Raw genomic sequence first — 20848 nt, forward strand, 5'->3', positions numbered from 1 at the left:
GCTCTCCTTTATATACGGAGTTTTCCCGCGCGGCGCGCTGCTCGGTGCGGCTGTCGTCACGTGACTTTGCGTCACCGGGCGGAGGCCATTGCTCGTTTGTTTTGGCTCGCTAGGCTCGCTCGACTGCCGCAACTCCCTGCACTTCCAGGGTCTCCCCCGGCGGCGGCGTCGCGTTCTTGAGAGCAGGCTCCGATCATGCCGCCGTCTTCGGAACAGGTTCAATATAAAGACACAGCTACGTCACCACTAACCTGACGTGCACGCTTTGAGTGCCCGTTTGACGGCCACTGGAAAAACATTTCCAAGGAACGGGGGGAAAGGGTTGGCGAGCGTTGCTTCACTTTGTGTTTATAACTTACACGGACGAAGAAAACCCCTCCTTTGACATTGCCCGCAAGCTACACGTGCATATGTGTATACATACATGGGAGCGCCCAGGCAGACTACGCAGAGAAAGGCCGAGCGACACAAGGCAGCAGTGCATGAGACATCAAGGTCACCGTTAATGCCAGTAATCTATCTCGCTACGGCGCGGAACAACCTTCGTTTCCCCCTCCTGGCGATTATTCTTCAGTGCCCGAGCATCAGGTATATAGCCGTTCTAAATGAACTGTTCTACTTGGTGGCGGCTTCCGCAGTTGTTTTGATTCCTGCTGCCTCCGATGCATGCGGAACTTTCCTCCCCGCGATACGCTGATCATCAGCCACCGTTCCGAACCAGTGTCTTGCTATCAGGGATCTCTTCCGTGATTCGGAGGAGATCGCGTACTTTCCTACCAGGAGATCTTCCGCAGACAACGGCAAGTTCGCCTTGCACAGCGGACATACCAATGCATTTCCTAAAACCTCGCTTCGTTTCGTCCATGAAACCGGCTTTAAAGCTGCTTGCGATTTATTTCATTTAAACCTTTGTTCTTTGTTTCTGAGGCGTAGATTGAATAGGACAGGGAAGGAACAAAATACCACGCTTCGTCGTTATGTGCTCACCCGAACGAAGCCGGGGGATACGAATAGTTTTTAGCTATGCATCACAGCGAAAGTTGCCATAAGGAGCCCTATCCACAGTATTCACGCTGCCATCATCCGCTCACGTGACGTTACGTAACAGACACATGAGCGGAGGTCGACGGCCATTGGTATACGGTCGCGTGACGTGTGCGGCGCCGTCCATGTGACCGCGCACCTGCTGTGATCGATGCGGTATAGCCCAGCTTGCGAGTCTAGCATTAGTAACAGACTGGCAGTAGAAGAGCAGCAGATTTCACTGAGTTTAGAACGTCACGCATCGGAGTGTTAGCACTGCTCTTTATCACTGAATTAGTAATTGAATAGAAAATTATTTTTCTTTTAATTAGTAGCTCTAATTATTGATGCACAGTAATAGTGCGAATTATAGCTGATCAAGTAGCAGTGTTTACTAGTAGTACGCATTAATTTCAACGAAGTGTTTCTGCAATGGAACGTGTGGTTGCTGTCCACTCTAATAAGACATAAGATGACCGCATAATGACAAGGCTTCCAAACTTCCGCATTGTACGAACGCTTGTTAGTGATGTAGAGGTAGCGTGCACCCAACTTGTAACAGAAAGGGCAGCGGTTCAATTCCTGCCCGGTCTGTCGTTCTTTCCAGCGAGGGTGCTTTTCTAGGAGGTACTTCGCAGCGTTGCATGATTGGCGTCACACTGCGCTGACCACACAGAGAATTTCATTATGAGCCTGAGGTTTCTGACGAGTGCGCGTTTAACGCTATCACCTTTTTATATAAGGGGGGAGTTAATTAGGGGCGTAATAACTTTCTGGGTGGAATATAACCTCATAGTAAAACACTTCTCACGGCATGCGGTGGTTGTGAGTGCGGATTCCACCGGCTACATGTGGTCACATTTTCTTCTTTCTGTTCATTTATTTGTTCTCAATGCCCCGCCGGGGTGGTGCAGTGGTAAGACGCCCGACCACTGTCCGGAGTTCCCGGGTTCGAACCCGACCTCGGCGGCTGCGTTTCGATGGAGGCGAAACGAAGTGGCGTCCGTGTGCTGTGCGCTGTCAGCGCACGTTAAAGATCCCCAGGTGGTCGAAATTACTCCGTAGCCCTCCACTACGGCTCCTCTTCCTCTCTTTCCACTATAACTCCCACCTTCCTCTCTTCCCTTACGGCGCGGTTCAGGTGTCCACAGAAACAAGTGTGACAGAGACTGCGCCTTTCCCTTCCTGTGAACCAATTATTATTATTATTATTATAAATTGAACCATACAGAACAAAATTTTCGAGCAGTGAGCTAGCACACCATAGAAACGTTACCAAATCTGTTCTTAACAAAAAGCGAAGAATAAAAAAAAGCTTTACTTCTGATGAAAACTAAACCAGTTCACGAAGAAAAAATGCAGACAGTGACTGGCGAAGAAGAACAAAACCGGTTATTGATACAACGATATCGAAAGGGTGTAGTTCAAGTTGTTTGATGAGCGCATTATAAGCGAATACTTAAAGAAACTTTGTGTGGCAGTGACTCACGTGAAGTTTGCATTCCCATTAATGGTCTTCTACCTCCAAAATGATTATGTAACTTTGATCTGTACTCCCTCTTCGAAATAAAATAAAATCACCTCTTCGCTCCAATATTTTCGCCCTTTCCTTGGTTTCGGCGACTTCCGGCTTCTTCCCTATGTATATCGTAACGAATCTCTGACGGGCTCAGGTATGTGGCTGTGAGCTGAATGCGATGCCTGTGCTGCTCGTAAAAAGCGAAACCTTGCACCTCTCTTGCATTCGAGCCGATGCGTATCAGCTAAAGACGTCGTTGGCAGCGCTTTAAAATTTACGCTGATAAGTCGGTTCTTTATACACTTGGTGGCAGAAAACCCACAGAGTGTAGTGAATGCTGGGGGAAGCTTGCCTCTGAATCAGCACTTTGTTGCATAGCGTTCAGTTCAGTTCAGTCGTGTCCGACTCTTCGTGACCCTATGGACCATGTCACGCCACGCTTTCCGGTCTCTCACTATCTTCCTAACATCACATAACTTCATCTGCAGCGCCTCGAGGATGCCATATAACCATCGCGTTCGCTGCCTACCCCTTCTCCGGCGACCCTCAACCTTTCCCAACATCAAATCTTTCTCCAGCGACTCCTCTCTTCTCATCAGATGACCAAAGTAGCTGAGCTTTAACTTTAGAATTTGACCCTCCAATGAGCAGTCAGGGTTTATGGTCGACAATATCGACTGATTTGATCTTCTGGCAGTCCAAGGAACTCTCAAAAGTCTGACTGGCCATAGGGTTTTCTTGGCAGGAAATACTGGAGTGGGTTGCCATTACCTTCTCCAGTGAATCACATTTTGTCAGAACTCTCTGCCATGACCTGTCTATCTTGGGTGGCCCTACACAGCAGAGCTCACGACTTCATCGAGTTTCGCAAGCCCCTCCGCCACGACAAGGCAGTGATCTATGAAGGGGGTTGCATAGCGTAGCGTATATAAATGTAAGAGTACGCAAAATATTTTGGGGAATTCCTCAAGATGGATTAGAATAGTAACATGGACGAGGAAAATAATTTAGGAGAGGCTGTTACGTCACATCTTTTTTTTTTTTTTTTTTTTTTTTTTTTTGAAACCGGAGGAGTGGGCCACATTGGACCAATGGACCACGCGACTGCTGCGTTTCCATGCTTACAACATGCAAGTTCGCGAGTGCGCCGCGAAGGTTACAGTGAGCAGGCGACCTCGCCTTGCGGCGTACTGCCGTCTGCTCTCGCGGGTTTCCAAAACCGCGTGTGACGGCATGCCGAATGAACAAAGCACGTAACAGTGAAGCCCAACGGTCAGTGTGGCTCCAAAACCTTGCTCCATTCACGGAACGCTAAGACCGCTTTAAAATGCGAATTCTCATCTCTACCCGGGCGGCTCTGTCAACAACATAGTCGGTATGGGCGATGCAGACGACGCAAAACGAACCGTACCTAGATATCCCAATAGCCCACGCGAAAGCACGTGACTTCCGCCACAATTTTTACGCGATGCAGCTCGGATTGCGAGGGCTTCTCCTAAGCTTTTCTTGCTCCATTATTCGTAATACGGGAGTAATTATTAACACCCACCCAAGCGCAGCTATACTTATACTACGGACATTTATTACAGCTTCCTCTGAAACTTCGCAATTGAAGAAATATTCATCCAGGTCCAGGGTTCGAAACCGACACCACCGTCTTTCCGGGGCAGTTGCTCTGCCAACTGAGCTAACCAGAACGGCTAGCATACGTATAGCAAATTGATCGATAATTCAAAGTGGGAACGGTGCTTGTCCAATGTAATTTTGGTGGAATCTTCTTAGCCTTATGGCTGTGCTTAGGTGCACGCTAATAAGTAATTACTCCATTTTTACTCGGGGATTCCCCTAAAAACATTGGGCAGGCTTGCTTTTACTCGTGTACTTACGGTACAATCATTACGTTAATCCCGATAATGCCTTGCTTTTAATAATGGAGCCATCTTTACATGTTATGGCGAAGGGCATGGATATATTTACACGATGGACGGGAAAATTGGAGGAACCAGGAAACGGCCATCGCACGCCAGCGTTCCCGGCTTACGCTGATGCGGCCATAAAGCGAATTGTGCCGACCAACCGTTATGGAGACCTGGGCTGGGATTTGCTGCGGTCTTTCCCGAAGCGTGACTGTGTCCGTCTTGGCTTTCCATGTCGGTTCAGCGATCAGGAGATAACCCGGTTACAACCCAGCCCAGTTGTGCTCCATACCTAGGAATTCTGAGCAAGCGTACTTTTTATTCAAAGAGAAATTGTTTGTGAATACAGCTTTTTTTTTTTTTTTGCGCATAGAAAGATTGCGCTATAACAATAGTATATCTGCAGATCACAGATCCTCGTTGAGATTCTTTAGACTATAGTTTCTTTTTTTCTTCTGATTTTTATTGTCGTAAGCACACCTCAGTGGTTGCCTGAGACGTACTACTCGGTACTGGGGCATGACCAACTTAATATAAATATTTTTCCACGCATTTGAAGGTTATACCATTGCAGTCGATACGATCACAGCAAGTATTTGCACCTCTGCTGTCATGCGTTCCGCCAGAACATGTCCAGAAAACCACCAAAATATCCGCTGGTGTGCATTGTGGCGCTCGATGTACTTGCAGTGCAGCCTTAGCACGTGGCTTACAAATATAAGCAAATAGAACGATTTGGTGTATTTCCCGCCGGCCGTCTCTCTGCTAGAACAGTCACGTATGGCTATGCAGCCTTCGGGCCCTGTACCGGTCTTGTTCTGTACAATGCACTGTAAATAGTGTATCAGGCGCCTTTTGTTCATCTCACCGAAGCTGAATCGGAGTCGTCACTATCTCTAAAGGGAGCTGGAAGCTGTCAGTCACGAAACGGGTGGCGAGAGCTAAGCGACCAACAAATAGACTTTTTAAGGGATAACAGCGTGGAGATGAAGGACAAGGAATCCTTCATCTCCGCGCTGTTATTCCTTAAAAATGTACCAACTAGCTCAACTCTCTGTTTTATTCAACTATAGACTGCTAATCAATCGTTCATTGACAGCTTCTGAGGCAGCTTGCGCATGCCGTGTCACGAGCGTTCTTACATGTATTTTGTTCTTATGCGAGAAAAAGAGAGGTAAACATGCGATAAGAATTCTATTCATTTTAGGCTTAGTATGCATAAGTAGTATAAAAAAGCCTTCACAAGGGGCATTTTTCAATGGTTTATTATAAGCATTACGAAATATAAATAACAAAGGGTACACCAAGGAAAATCAATCCCTCTTGCTTGAGTAATTGTGGTCAAACATGAGAGTTTATGCGAGTATAGTCAGGAGTAGCTGAAAGCAATGCTAAGTAAGCCTTGCAGCAGATCGGCGAAGAAATCATATCAAATCAAATTAGATAAAATCAGTTTATTTTGCTACCTAGAAATTTCCAGATGCGGGAGCGGTGTAAGAAAAAGCTGCCCGTCAAAAATCATGTCGAGTTAAAAAGCAAATAAATCAGCATCTTCGTTGCCGACTCGTAGAACTTTATGAAGTTGATGGCTGACTCAATTGACTGTAGGTGGTAATCAAAACATCCTTCGTTGTGCCTCTTCAGCCCTTCTTTGATCATCACATAATATCATTCACTGTACCTGACGTTGTTCCGCAGCTTTGTCTTCAGCCAATTCAGTTGGCTGAACGATCTTTCAACTTCCGCGTTGGTGTAAGGAATATGACAGCTTTAAGACTGACAAGTCCGCTAGTTTACTGTATGGGTCCTCAGCAGAAGTTTCTGGATTTTTTTTTTTTTACTTCGCACCAGAGGTTCTCAGTCAATGATGTATTCGTCTACGGGACAGTCGTGATGCGCATCTACTTCCTTTTTGCCGCATCTAATTTTGGGTGAAGGTATACACCTCCCGCTTCCATCAGTGGGACTACAGTAAGCTTTAGCACACACAAGGCTCTTTCGAACGATGAATGCCTCTATGTGTTTTAAAGTTTTAATGTTATTAGGAAGCCTCTAGAGTATCTTCTCTATGAGAGAAATCAGGAATAATCGCTCTATCAACGTGTCCCCGTATTCTGAAATAAAGCCTGCTCCTTTCATTTCCTGCATGCGCTCTTCGAACAAGTATACTCAAATATAGTTTTGTATCTAGATATATCTTCGTACGAGTTCGCCCAGAATCCTTATCTGATTTGCATTCTCAGCTTCAGTATACTTGCCCGCTCTTTGTGTCTCCTGAAGTGTTGGCATCAGGAAGAACAAAGAAGCTTTGTAGACGTTATCACAGTACATGGAGTGGTTTACTTTCGAAATGTAGCATTATTCGGTCATCGTCGCTATTTTGGAGTGCGCCTTCAGCTAACTCCATTAGTACAACACTGGCTCCACAGCTGTCGCGGTCGAGAGCCGTAGAGTCGGACGAGCTTGCACAATCTTTAAATGCATTTCTCCGCTGTTTATCAGGCGGGAAAATTTATTATATGTTCACTGCCGTGACGACCTATAGTACAAGCAATCGTTAGTGAAAGCAACCTAAACTTCTCTGGATCCAGATGTCGCCAATTGGTGCGAGTGGTAGACGCAGCGCTTCAAAAGTGGGTGGGGCACATCAGCCTTTAGTTGCTAATAAACTTCGTTGTTCGCACCTCTCAGAACACTCGCGTTGCCTGCCGGGGCTCCAACCAGATTTTCCAGTTTCAGGTTGTGATCGTTCAGCGCACATTTTAATCTCTCAACAATGAGGCATGTTTCTAGCGTGCAAAGAGAGAGAAATTGCGTTATGGGTGGCGTTGCTTCACTGTGGTAAATTATGCATACTGACAAATACTTCGTCACTGCCGTGTCGGTCGATTGACGTTCGTCAACAATGATGTATACTTGCTTTTATCAGTTTCGAATGCGAAGTGTTCTTTAAGGAATGGATACACAGAAAATTTTTAATCACCGCAGCACATTATATCCTCTTAATTCGGCAGCCTTCAGCTGCCGCACAATATGGGAATGACTTTTTGATGAGTTCTGTCATGTGGTAAGTATAAAGCCACGGTTGTCGGCAATGAAGAACGCTGTCCCACCTTCTACTGTGCTAGATGCATCGCTTTCAGTTAGGAAACATAATTTGCTTTTGCGACGGGCCACATATGCTAGCTGCATTAATATGCGTCTTTGAATTTTTGTGCGCATTAAGGTCGTTGTATTTAGATCCGAGTGGGCACCGGCAGAAATTACTTTCGCTACCGTCAATCCATTGGGTGTTGTTTTGCAGGATCATAGGGAGCGTGTATAAGTCAGGGTTTTCGAGCCATTCATCTGGCAACTTTCGGGCACACTTCACTTTCGGCCTTTTCGGCATGATAATATGCATGTGCGCACTGGGGCAGCAACAAACATTGGGGTTCCGTTTCTCTCGAATGACGTTTCAAACAAATCGCTTTATTGCCTGCTCAGATGAAAACGAAAGCAAATGGAGGGAGCAAACACTGGGGGAGAGCGTTGCAAGTGTAAAGCGTAACTGAGGTACTGATTAGTGCCGGATCACCGCACCTTACAGGATCGATGTATGAGGTCATCATGCTTATGATCATTTGACACCCTACAGCTGCCAGGAGCAGAGAGGAGCCATCTACATATCTCTCTGTTGGCTCTAACCTCAAGGCTTCCGCAACTTATTACCGCATCGCGGATGACGAGATGGATGTCGCTATTTGGGTACGCCTCAATTCCTCGCGTATAAGGCGCAGTCCATTTTTTTTTTAAATAAATGCCAATGACAGAACTGGGCATTTTGTTCATATTAACTTGAAATCCGCCAGAACACTGGTATCAAACAAATAAATGTAAATAATCTGCTAAAACTTCCGCTAGTCACTGCACATGTCTACCTCCACTTCCCTTTATAAATCCATAGGAATCGCTAAAATTACAAATCCACAAAAATGCGATATCCTACAGCGTTCCACAGTTGCCTCATAGTTAAAAGCAATGTGAAAGAATGCTGGACATGCGTCGGCGTTGTAAAGGTTCCGGTATTATACATCAACCTCCAATAATTAAGGTATAATGAGGGATATGAATTGACGATATTAACGGATCAGTTAGAGAAACAGTTAACGGACAACATCAGACAGCACCAACCCGAGTCCTAAAGCTTCGACTCCCTTCTACTCTACACCAAGCGCAGCGCAGAGCGGCGTAAGAACTCCGTGCAGGGCCGCACGACCCAGTATATCGTTTCCAGAAGCCGTACACCGAAAAGTGGAGATACAATGATCAATGCTGCCGTGCCGAAATGCATAAATCACAGGAGAAAAAAAGACACATCATGGCAGAACCGCCGCAGGGTAAAATGAACCCAGCCTCACGCAACCATTAACCTCAGTCAGCCGCACGCAGCGAGTATGCCTCGACAGGATACGTATACATACACACTTGGCCAGGTCAGAGAAGGCGGACGTCATCAGGTCGGGAACAATACAACGCCGTGCACTGCATGCAGCAACCATACGCAGCGACGGTGCATATACTACCTAACCAGCGCTGCACGCCGTCAGCACGTGAATCAGTTGTGGCCCGTTTTTCTCATCCGCCCCCAATGGATGCAACTAGTGCGTCCGCAGCGGCAGGTAAGTACTTCCGACACGGTCGCATTCGGATGTACGCACACGTAAGCACCCGGTGACCCACTTGGCTCCACCTCTTTTGGAGGAATAACGAAATCGATTTTTACGCCATGCCGCTTTCAACGAAGTCCGTCACCCTCGAAACACCGTTAAAGGCGCATTCATGTCACACTCATCGCGGTTATCGTGATAGCATTTGCGTCGAAATGTCTTTCAGCGCTCTTTCGCTGCCGGTTTCACCTAAACTGAGGTAGCTCGTTTGTTTTCAATTTGCGCACGAGAAAAAGGGGTCACTCTTGCTTATGTATACAGGCTAACGTATACGGGACGTTGTCAGTATAGCCATTACCACCGTCATAATAGCAGCCCGCAGGACAGCGGCCTTTATTACTGGCTTCCAGTTATTCCTGTTTCTAATTCACCTCCGATAAGTCTGCGGACTGCGGTCACCAGATCCTTGCAGACTTGCTAATCGCGTCCACCCACCACGCTTTCTGAAGACCCATGCAAGCGCTTGACTTGATTTGGACTGCATTAACTACCATACGGAATGAAACAGTAGTTTTCCTTCGCTTTGCATTCCCTGCCCATTACCATTACTAGCTCTTGACTTTGGTTATAACACACGTCTGCTCCCTAGCTGACTCCGCTCTCTTCCTGTCTCCTATCGCTGTACCGGTCACCTTCGTCTCCATTCCAGAAGGGAGTAGTACGGGCTGGTTGACACATGTTGACGAAAGTAATGAAACAGCTCTATGTAAGACGGGACAAGATGACGAAGAGCGCAAGTGTTTGCCCCCTTTTCTTGTCCCGCTTTTCACAGCATTGCTTCAATATTTTTGCCTGTATTATTTACCTTGCTGCGCTGCATGTCCTCAGCTCAGTTGCTGTCATTGCCTTTGTCCTCCAAATAGCTGCCGCACAGCTGATTATTTGCGGACAATCGACAACTTTCACATGCTTTCTTCTCCGGCACTGATATGATATATTCGTGATCTGATAGCACTTGTCAAATGTATACAACCCATTACTATTCTCATAGCTATTGCAAAGTCGTGTTCCGGACCTGTGGCCACTACACTTGCCCTAAGTAGATGCATTTGCTTAACGCTCAGCATTGTTCGACAGTTAGATGCACAAATTTGCTCACCGAAGCCTTATAGTCTTGCGTTGTGGAAGTCCGCCGCTCAGCGCCTGGAACTAAATGGGATGGCACGCAGGAGACTTTTGCGCCGATTTAAGCACTGCTTGGCTGATAGTTCTGAAGAGTGCGCCGACTCGACCGTGCGAGCTCTGCAGCGTCCGTGGACATTCAAGAAGTCTTCAAATGACTCGGTACAGTATTAACGACGTGCAACTGGAACATGAATACTTTCACAAGGGACAGTCCCACCTCTCGTCCTCGTCGTAAATGCGCTGCACCGATAACAGTCCCAGAAGTCCACTCATGATTCACGCACGGCGCACACTAGATTTTCTTCTGATGTGTGCCCATGTTCAACGATGTCTGCCGAAATCTGGCAGGCTTCCTGGGCCAACGTGTTGTCTATAGCTCAGCTTCCTGGTTCTTTCCGACGGGGCTTCTTTCGCTTCCTGGAAGGCTATTCCTATCAACCGGTTGGGCTATGCCCAAATCGAAGCAAATAAGTCTCGCATGGTAATTCCCCTTCCCTCCGCCCAGTTAATGCCAAATGGCTGAGCTTAGCTGAGTGGGGAGAAGCTCTTGAAAAGATCACCGGTTTCCGACCGAACGACCTCGCTCGACGATGAGACCGTTATGCACTTAGGTACAGCGAAGGAGCACCGCAGTCTTCAATTAACTCTTGCATCTCGTCACGGGTGGCGGCTTGGCCCTTCCCCTACTTCGTGTCCTAGCGACAGCGAATCGAGGGAAGCCGTTCGGAGGCCTTGCGGAAAATGATGACACCGATCGTTTTACGCACGCTGCGCGCGGGGAATGCTGTGATGCCTGCGCTGTACAGCGCTCGAAATTGTCCCGTGCCGTCACGGGAGACAAGGACGGTTGGTTCCTTGCCCGAATCTCTGCATAACATGCATACACTGACGACGCCGAGATAGCGGCCGAGGTTAGCAGCCTTCTTCTCGCAAGGTCGCCGGCTACACACCATACACAGTCTGTCTTCTTGTTTGCGTTCCGGTAAAATTGCTTCTGCAAGCATTTTTGTCGGTACACCAGTGGAAGATTGTCGCGAATGCTTCTGGAGTATCTGAGAGGCTTGAGTGACGGTTCGTGTAACCCGATATGTAATCTTGCATCTGTGTGGCATTTCTATATTCTGTTCTTTACACCTTCTTTTCCCGTTATTGCATAGCCAAACTGGCGAACTACAGGGGTCCAGTTGAAGCCCGTAACTTTCGCTGCCCTCTCATCTAGCGTACGGGCGGTGACTTGGAGCGCGCATGTATACCAGCAATAGTCGATGAGAGTCATGCATTCCGCAGAACGTAGCACAATGACCAAAGAGAATGAAGAACTGGCTATTAATGACGCCATTTTGGAAACAAAGCCAGACTGTTCGTTTCAAGCACTTTCACAGGGGGCGGTTTCCGTGCTCGAAATCGTAGTCAACAAATTTTGAATTTATCATGGACATACAACTTCCCTAGCGGCCCGGATATAATCTTGCCCAAAAAGAAGGTAAGTAGAACTCACTCGAGCACGACTCGTAGCACTAAACACGGAGAACAACCGCAACAGGTTATTACAATAAATCCCTGAGATAGATAGAGAAACCCTTTGCGATCAGGCGCAGTTTCTATTGATTCTCGGATTCCTCGCTGAACATTCTTACCGGCGATTTGTCACGTATGGTGAAGTATGGTGACGTTAAGCCTAATACTAAACCGACAGGGCTCTATGTTATTGCATAGTTGTTTCATCAATTAAATAAGTGCGCCTGCTAGCATTCACTACCTTAATCAGCAAAAAAAAAGAAGTGCGTTCGCTACTCGAGGAAAAATATTCCAAGGGCAGTTACGACATTTCATAATGTGAAATTTGGGCGCTGCTATTTAAGCACTTTTGCGATATATTGAGGGTAAGAACTTGATAGATGATTGTGCAGAATTTATTTTTTTCAAGAGCCAAAGATAATTTCTGCACAAGCGATCGGCGCAGAGCTCGTGGTTTTTCCGAGTTTCTCTTCTAAGAAATTCTCCTTGGGTCACGACTGTCTCGTGGTTCGTGACTGTCATTCCCTCGGCTACGAAGAGTAAGTACAAGAAGAAGAAAAAGTAAAAGAAGAGGAGGAGGAGGAAGAAGTAGAAGAGGAGGAGGAAGAATAATAATTAGAAGGAGAAGACGAGGAGGAAGCAGTAGAAGAAGAGGAAGCAGAAGAAGAGGAGGAAGAAGTAGTAGAAGAAGAAGAAGAAGAGGAGGAGGAGGAGGAAGAAGAAGAAGAAGGAGAGGACGAGGAGGAAGAATTAGAAGGAGAAGAGGACGAGGAGGGAGAAGTAGAAGAGGAAGCAGAAGAGGAGGAAGAAGAAGTAGAAGAAGAAGAAGAGGAGGAGGAAGAACTAGAAGAAGACGAAGAGGAGGAGGAAGAACTAGAAGAAGACGAAGAGGAGGAGGAGGAAGAAGAAGAAGACTGTTTAAGGCCAACAACAACGTAGATTTTAGCCGGCTTTAATGTTTGCTGACATGCTACTCTGCATGTGGGGCTCAGCCTCCGTACGGGAATATAAGTGTTGTGCTCCAAAAAACAAATCTAACTTTTGGACATCCAAAGTGCGGGGAGCGTTCATCAAGAGAGCGCTTTCTATTATACCGCGTGTCCTTTTTTGAGAAGGTCCAAATTTTTTGAAGAAGGTAAACGACTATAGAATAATTTTACCCCTGTGGCTATGTTGGGGGGCTACACGGCGGACACCAAACAAGAGCCTGAGTGCTTCAATTAGTTCCCTGAGTAACTAAACACGATAATTTATTTTAATATGTTTACATTACGGGGTACGTTGTATTTGCAAAATCGTAGCTTGTTCTTCTAATAGTAGGGCCACCTCTCAAAACTACAACAGCTACACTAGTGTAGCAAAACATCATTGGAGGTATTGTAGTTTCGCTGCATTGGTAGGTTAAAAAATGACCCTATAGTATGAACCAGATAAAGAATTCTTAAAAAAAAAAAATCGGTGCGCAAGCTGCAAGGCCAACTAATGTCGCCCTGATATGCGGTTTCGCGCAGTAATACAGCGCCTGTGACGTAGATCGCTCTACTTGGTGATTTAGTCACTCTGTTGGCATCACCTGATGGCCTGACGGGCGCGTGGCGGTTCGTTGTCAATTTCGCTTCGACCACGGCTTAGCTGATAGCCTCTGTGTCGGTACCCCAGTGTGCACAGTCATTTGCAGTGAGGCCTAAAAGTGCGTATTGGCCGATAGATTTAGGCTGGACGCGCCCGCTGGCACTGTGTTACTCTGTGAAGATGCCGACCAGGGTGAGATTTGCACGGTCTTGTAACGCGTGCTACCATTTTTTAAGCAAATGTTTTTCGTCGCCATACTATTTGAATGACGAGCTCGAATTCTGGAAATGCAACATACCCCCTAAATAAACATTAAGAAGTTATTTAATGTATTTGCTGAAATAACGAACTAATTGAAGTATTCTGCTTTTTACTTGATGCTCGTCGTAGCCGCCCAATATAGCCCCAGGGCTAAAATTAATCTACAGCCAGTTACCGTTTCTCTGAAAATTTTTGACCTTCTAAAAAACACCCGGTATATGCGAGTGAATACGGTAATCATCGGACATTTTTTGCTTCAGTGAAGAAATAACAACAATTCGTGTCAAACCGACTGTTCCGTTTAATATCGACGCTACCCGCATATTCCTGTCGGCAGATTAATTTTTCCTCGAAGAAGCACTTATTCTTAGTGGTCTGAGCGAAGCGAACATCACAACACTTGATTGCGCTCAGAAAAGGGCGTGTGGGCGTCTTAACAGCTGTATCATTGCCACTGGGAGTGCCATTAAATTTATCATAACCCTGTCGCCATTCTTTCGAAATTTCTTCCCGCTTACTGCGATGTTGCTGTTAATCATCTTTATTTTCCCTCCCCGCGACTAAAAAAAAGAAACGAAATAAAAAAAGTGGCTTTTTCTTGCTGCATCAGGAAAGTTGAAATTATGCGCACTTTATTGTTTTTGCACTTTATGTCTTTTGAAACTATGCGCACTTTATTGTTCAACTTTCCTCCGAGATATTCCATAATATTTGCACAAATTGAATGCGACAGAGCGACACGACACCAGGGTAATTCACAATTAACTTATTTCGAGCTAATCGCAACCAAATATGAAAAGAAGCTACGAGGATGCGCCCAAGACCCATCCCAGTCGCGAAGGTCACGTTTAGATGGAGGCCAAACGCAAGGCGTTCTCTTCGATGGCAGGGCGCGTTAAAGAGTCCGAGTGGTCAGAACTATCTGGAGTCATCCACAACGGCGTTCTCATAGCCTGATTACCTTTTGGAATCCAAATTCCATAAGACCAAGCCAAACACGTAGACAAAGAAGCCGTCCAGTGAGGTGTAGGCATTTCTAACCGTAAGGAACTTGGGAAAGCAATTTGAAACTCGAGCGCAACTTAACTGTATAGCTTTCCTACGTTGTGTGCGTTTTTCGACTCTCAAAAAAAAAAATAAATATATATATATAGTTGTGGTTTAGCTCTGGTTAACCCTAGTTGGATTGCGAAAGCAACGGCGGAAGCTTCTTTTTCCTGCCACATTATTCCCCTATCACGCCCTATCAGTGTAAGGTGCTATTGGAGACAATTAAGCTCATCCTTTTAGGGTATGACGTGAGGGCGTAAGCTACCAGCCCACATATAAAGTCACGCTTCAACCTAGCCACATGGACGTGTCTGTGTGTCGTAGGGATAACGAGAATGCAAACGGTTCTGACAGGCTGATTCTGATATCACCCTCCCATAGGAAAGGAGCGACCCGAGTTGACAGCTCCTGCCCTTGGCATAGGGGTAACGTTAATTGAAATGTCATTGCAGGCTGATTCTTTTATGAGGAGATCGTAGCTATACGCCTCTTTCCGGCGTAGTTGCGGCCACCCGAGGTCTCGATTTGGCTGTGTATTGCTTGCGCAATAAAAAGAAAGCAAATAGGAAGCCACCATCCACCTCAACATGTTTCACTAAACTCTGTTTCATTTTGCATATTTCCCATGGTTGTTTCAAATATCTTTTGCACGTCGTGCGTCCGACCGTCAGACACAAAATAAGCCTGCGTGCTGTGCGAGGTCATTGTGCAGGTTAAAGACAGCCAGAGTCACAGGATAAGGAAAACTTATCTCTTGACAAAATTTTCCCAGGTTTATAGACATTATCCCCCTTACTTATCACCCTCCTGTAATTCGGTTCAACACCGAGTCTTGGCCAGCTCCAAGCCTGCACGCTTGTCATTCCAACCGCAGCGATAAAAAAAAAAAAAGGAAAATGTGCGGAAATCTGGCGACCATCTCATACCACGCAAACCCAAGCAACTGAGCAAGACGTGCCTCATTGCTCTTGCGTCATCGTCGAAGATTACAACGTTTCCCTGTCAGGCATAAGGCGTGAAGTTCGTTTCTGGCCACGTACATTTTCTTATCGGAACCGCTTCCCGAAAGTCATTCCCTCTATTTTTCAGAATTAACTATTCAGGTACCATTAATCCATGTTACCGTGACAGGATATTGCGCCACGTTGTAGAAACACTCTAATAAAGCTGTATTATTTCAGCTTGTGCCCAGGAGAATGTTCTGCGTGAGGCTATTACAGTTCGATCCTTTCATGCTCACTTTTCTTTTGCGCAGATCTCCCATCTTGATATAACATTTTTAGTTTTTAGAAACATATTGCCACCTGGTGTCCCTGATGTTCTTAGGTGGCGCCTGGAAGAAAAGGACGCCGAAGTTGGCTCGCATGCTGTGCGCGGAACTTTGCCTGCTGGTGCAGCTTCGTCCCGTCGTTTTAGTCACGTCTAGCCCTGTTGTCCGTGACAGTATTCTTGCACTGCCGTGGCGTTCAATATTTATTATCTGCTTGCCTTATCAACCTATATATGCAACGTTTTGCCCGTCTCTTCTTCTTCGACCCTGCAATTAATTCGTTCATTAATTTTACAAAAACGTACGACGCATATGTGTGCGTATATCTAACTGCGCACATTATTTGCCCGGATAGCCGATGCACAAGGCACGTGACGTGTGCAAGCCTTCGCGACGCAATAAGATAGTGACGTTTAGGCTATCCATCAGCGTTGCATCCAGGTCTCGTCGCTTGCACCTAAGCATTCCACGTCTAATACAACTCTCGCCAAAATAGAGCGCCCACATTTTCGTTTAGTTTTTTCTCGTTTATGAGCCATCAACTCTAGCCTTTTTTTTTTTTTTTTTGTCGCATGCAAGGTCCTTTGGAGGTCGTCATCTACATTCCAGAAAAGAAGAGCCGTCGTGCCTTTACCCTGGGAGGTGAGGGTGTTGCCTTTTTTTTCCGCAGTCATATTTTCCGCTCTGCGACTGGCCTTGGCGTTCTTCATTCGTCTATTTGTTTTTTTAACCTGCTTTCACAACACTCGTCTCCAACTCGGCGGCAGTGTTCTTTTCGCCCCTCTCCACGCGAAACCAACGGCTCTCCTTCAAGTTCGTCGTCTCGATCGATCCTGCACGGTATTGGCACCCAGTGCTTGCGTGAGTGTCTGAAACGTTGTCAATGTTGGCAACGTTTCAGACACTGAGCAATTTGTTTGTGTCCGACATTCCGGACCTTTCTTGTGGTAGTGCCTCGTCACCTGGGCAGCCCCGCAGTGCTGACACGGGCCGTGTGCACGACATGGCGCAGCTGAACCAGGCCTCGAGGGTGCGTATTTTCCTCAATAATTTGGGGCATATACATTTCTGCCAACTGCCGCCCAATCTGCGTTCCTCACGCGACTCGGTTATATGCGAGGCTAATCACATTCCGGTAGGCTCAGCACTCTATGAATGAGATAGGCGTGCATTGCAGAGTAAAATGTATAGGGATGCTGGATATTCAGTTGGCTATGCTCCCTTGTATTGCTCATGAAGGTTTGCCTATAGGCTCTCAATGCACCGTTAGACAAAAAAAAAAAAAAAGCAATTGAAATCCACGCGCAAAACCTTCGACTCATCAGCGGAACGATCGATATATTGTAAGAGCTTAGATGAATGCAAGATGCGGTCGCGGTTGGCCCCTGTCGGCCGTATCATTGCCAGTACACAGGTGCCTTGTGTTCCGGCCCTACCGAAACACGGCTGCTGGGCCTAGGATCGAACGCGCGTCCTAGGCTCAACATTCAAGCGCGCTGACCAGCAAGGCACAGCGGCGGGGCCCTGATATAATGTTTTAATGCTAATCAAAATTTTAGCACTATATATACTTTAAAAACCTGTCCGCTTTGCTTTAATAGTATATAAAAGCGTTTAGAACATTCGCGCATACACAGTCATGGCACACCCTGCCGCTGTGGCTCAGACATTCCAACGCTTGACTACTGAACAATGGACGCGGGATCGGATCCGGGCCGCGGTGATTCGCCTCTTTTCGATGGAGGCGAAAAGCAAGGCGTCCGTGTATTTCGCGGTGACAGTGCACTTTAGAGAACCCCGGATGATCGACATTTCCGGAGCCCTCCACTAACGCGTCTCTTATAGCCCAAGTATCTTTGGGACGATAAACTCTATAAACCAAATTAACCAAACCTTCATGACACAAGCTAAGTTGCCGTGTACGGTAGCCTTTAGAACTTAGATACATTTTAAAACCTCTTGCCAGCGCTTATAAAGAGCCAATATCGTGGAACTTATGTTAAAGAGCTAGCCAAATGTTTACGTCTGGTGCGTTTGCATGTGCGCTATTTACGATATGTCGCTCGGAAAAATGTCCTATGATTGATTAGGAGCATTCATACCGCACATTCAATGATCTTTTAAAAGCGACGGTGTTAAAGTACGGCATATCTGTCAGTCGGAAAATATATGTCACAGCTCAAATATTTGCCAATTATTGCAACAGCAACAAAAAAAAAAATGCATTTATTGTGTTTCTTATAATAAAATACGAACAATCCCAAACATTCCCGGCACAAATCTTACAAAATTGCTTCGATCGTGGTTTTTGAATATTAATAATAATAATAATACAAAAAAATCTTTTATCTTAGTATTTCCACCCACTGCAGGAAAGCTTGCATGGCGAACATTTTTTGGTAGTGCTATCAGTTTTTTTTACTTTTTCTATTAGCTTTTACATAGAACGGGCAGTCCCTGTGCCTCGCTTTGTATTTTCTTTCTGAAGCGAATGCTTCCTCGGGCCGAGGTCAGTGTGGGTTAGCAATTGGCCTTTAAGAAGCCAGTGTGGTTATAAGAAAAGTATCTCCCGCGGGAATCGAACCACTAACCCTCCGATCTCCACTCGAGCGCGCGAACTATTACTTCATGCCCATGCTGGGCTCTCTTTTTCCTAGATTGTATGGAAATATGCCAATTTTGCCAGGCTTCAAGGCCGATCTAGCCAGGTCGCTTGTGGGAAACGGATCGTAATTCTCCTTATCTAGCGTAAGAATGACAGTGGCAATGACAGTGACGATGTATTTAGTGATTATGATAGTGACGATAGTAGCGATGACAACAACGGTGCATTTAGTTGCTGATGATGTAGATAGTAGCGATGACAGTGACGAAGCAATTAATGAAAACGGTCCTGTAAAGTGGCTTTCGCCATTCCCTCTCTTAAGCAGACTTATACCTCTGTCACACAGACACGGCTGAACTCCTTTCAACTCCCTTCAACCAAGGTAGCCATTACCTCGAGGGAGATACGTGCCGTGTCACACGGCAGTCCATTATGGAAGGAAGTTAAATGGAGTTTTGAAGCAAAGGAGATCGACGATCTCCATTGATGGGCGAAGGGAGTACTCTCGTTTCCAATGTGCTTTGCTTCCGAGTCATTAAGTAACATATTTCTTCAATAATGTAATTTTTACTCCTAAATATATTAGTTTTTATTGCATAAAATTGTATTCTAACTCGGTTAGTTGCGTTTAATTGTCGCGACTGCACCACCACGTATTGCACAACGCCGCGCGTGGTGTCCAGCAGAGCGGAAAAAATGGCTATGTTTAGAGCATGGTCGTTGTTTTCAGCAAATGTGTATTCTTTTATATTGATATGACTAAAGCTAATTGCATTTTGCGAGAAAAATAGTAGTATAAAAATATTTCAGTTTGTTTTGGACATTATTTTTTATATCTTTGTGCAAAATAAACAGCGCCTAATGGCCCCCTGTTGACTGCTCTGAGAAGCTCGTTGCAAGCCGTGTGACACGGGGACAACTCCTTTAAGGCGAAACTCCCTGCGACTCCCTTGCGCTCCTTTAGACCAAGGAAGTTCAAGGTAGTTCCGAGTCGGCCGTGTGACAGGGATATTAAGCGGAGTCCATGCTTTCGCTTCGCCTAACTTAGTTTAGCAGGGTTAACCTGAGTCAGCCATATTTTTTGTTCCGGTTTTATTGGCTGTCGCGTTATGCGCTTCACGCGCACGCTGTCGAACTACGCTCTTGAACGGTGACGTTTATGCGAGCTGGGGCACATATCACACGAACTGAAGTGAATCAATTATTATTATTATTATTATTATTATTATTATTATTATTATTATTATTATTATTATTATTATTATTATTATTATCATCACCATCATCATTTCTAGCACGAGCAAAAAATAAAATACATACATGCATACTGCCTGCCAGTCAATGCGTTTAAATAAATACGGTTTAAAATCATTATTTAACCCGTTTCTCGCGCAGCTTCACATCACTTATATCAATTCAATGTTTCGACCCTCACGCTCTGCCTGGTCAGTGAGCACGTGCGTTATATATTGCTATTAGTACCTGCCTGTTGATCTTTCTCCCTTCCTAATTCCATAATCCTTTCTGGAGAGTTCAAAACGGCCCTGAATGTTTGCACACTTACTTGCGGCCGCCCAATCGCACATGTGCATACGGGGATCACGTGTGTACCGCCACGGAATGCTAACACGTCACGCACCAGTCCAAAACAACAGCTCTGTGTACGCAACCGAGAAGGCCGAGTTGTCAGTTAGCGCGGTTTGGGTGACGCAGCTGCCAAAGAACGCGCTGCTATGTAATATCGCACCGACCGCAGCGGAGCGAATCGTGGGAGAAACCCCACCAACTCCACTTGCTCTTTGTTGGGGTGTGTTTACGCTTTGGTCAGTGCTCACTTGCTGGGTGCTTTCCGATCTGTCCCCTGCATTCATTTAAAACGGTGCAGAATTGTTCGTGGTACAGCTGTCATGAGGCCCTTAACTTCTAAGCATCTGTGACCTAAACGAAACAGCAAATGCAGTCGTCTGCTACTGCAGTGTAGTAGTTGACGACGCGGCCCAGGCAAAGCGCGATATCAACGTTCCTTCCACTTTATCGCCAAAACAACGCCAACAAAATGCCCTGTCGGCAGTATACGCTTTCTACTGCACACTACAACGACGTCATGCGGCTTCAATAACGATGCACAGTTTTGTTATTGCTTGAGTCAGGCCCAGTGGCCTCGGCTGCCTGGTCGTCTGCTCCGTCTGCGTCGACCGTTGTTTTCGCAGACGAAGCATGCGGCCGCGCGCCGGTCTGGTTGGCCTTGTCGAGGCCGGACAGACGAGCCGCACAGACCTT

The sequence above is a fragment of the Amblyomma maculatum genome, chromosome 9 (assembly GCF_055883805.1).
Source record: "Amblyomma maculatum isolate TAMU_Amacu chromosome 9, ASM5588380v1, whole genome shotgun sequence".
In the NCBI taxonomy this organism is placed as follows: Eukaryota; Metazoa; Arthropoda; class Arachnida; order Ixodida; family Ixodidae; genus Amblyomma; species Amblyomma maculatum.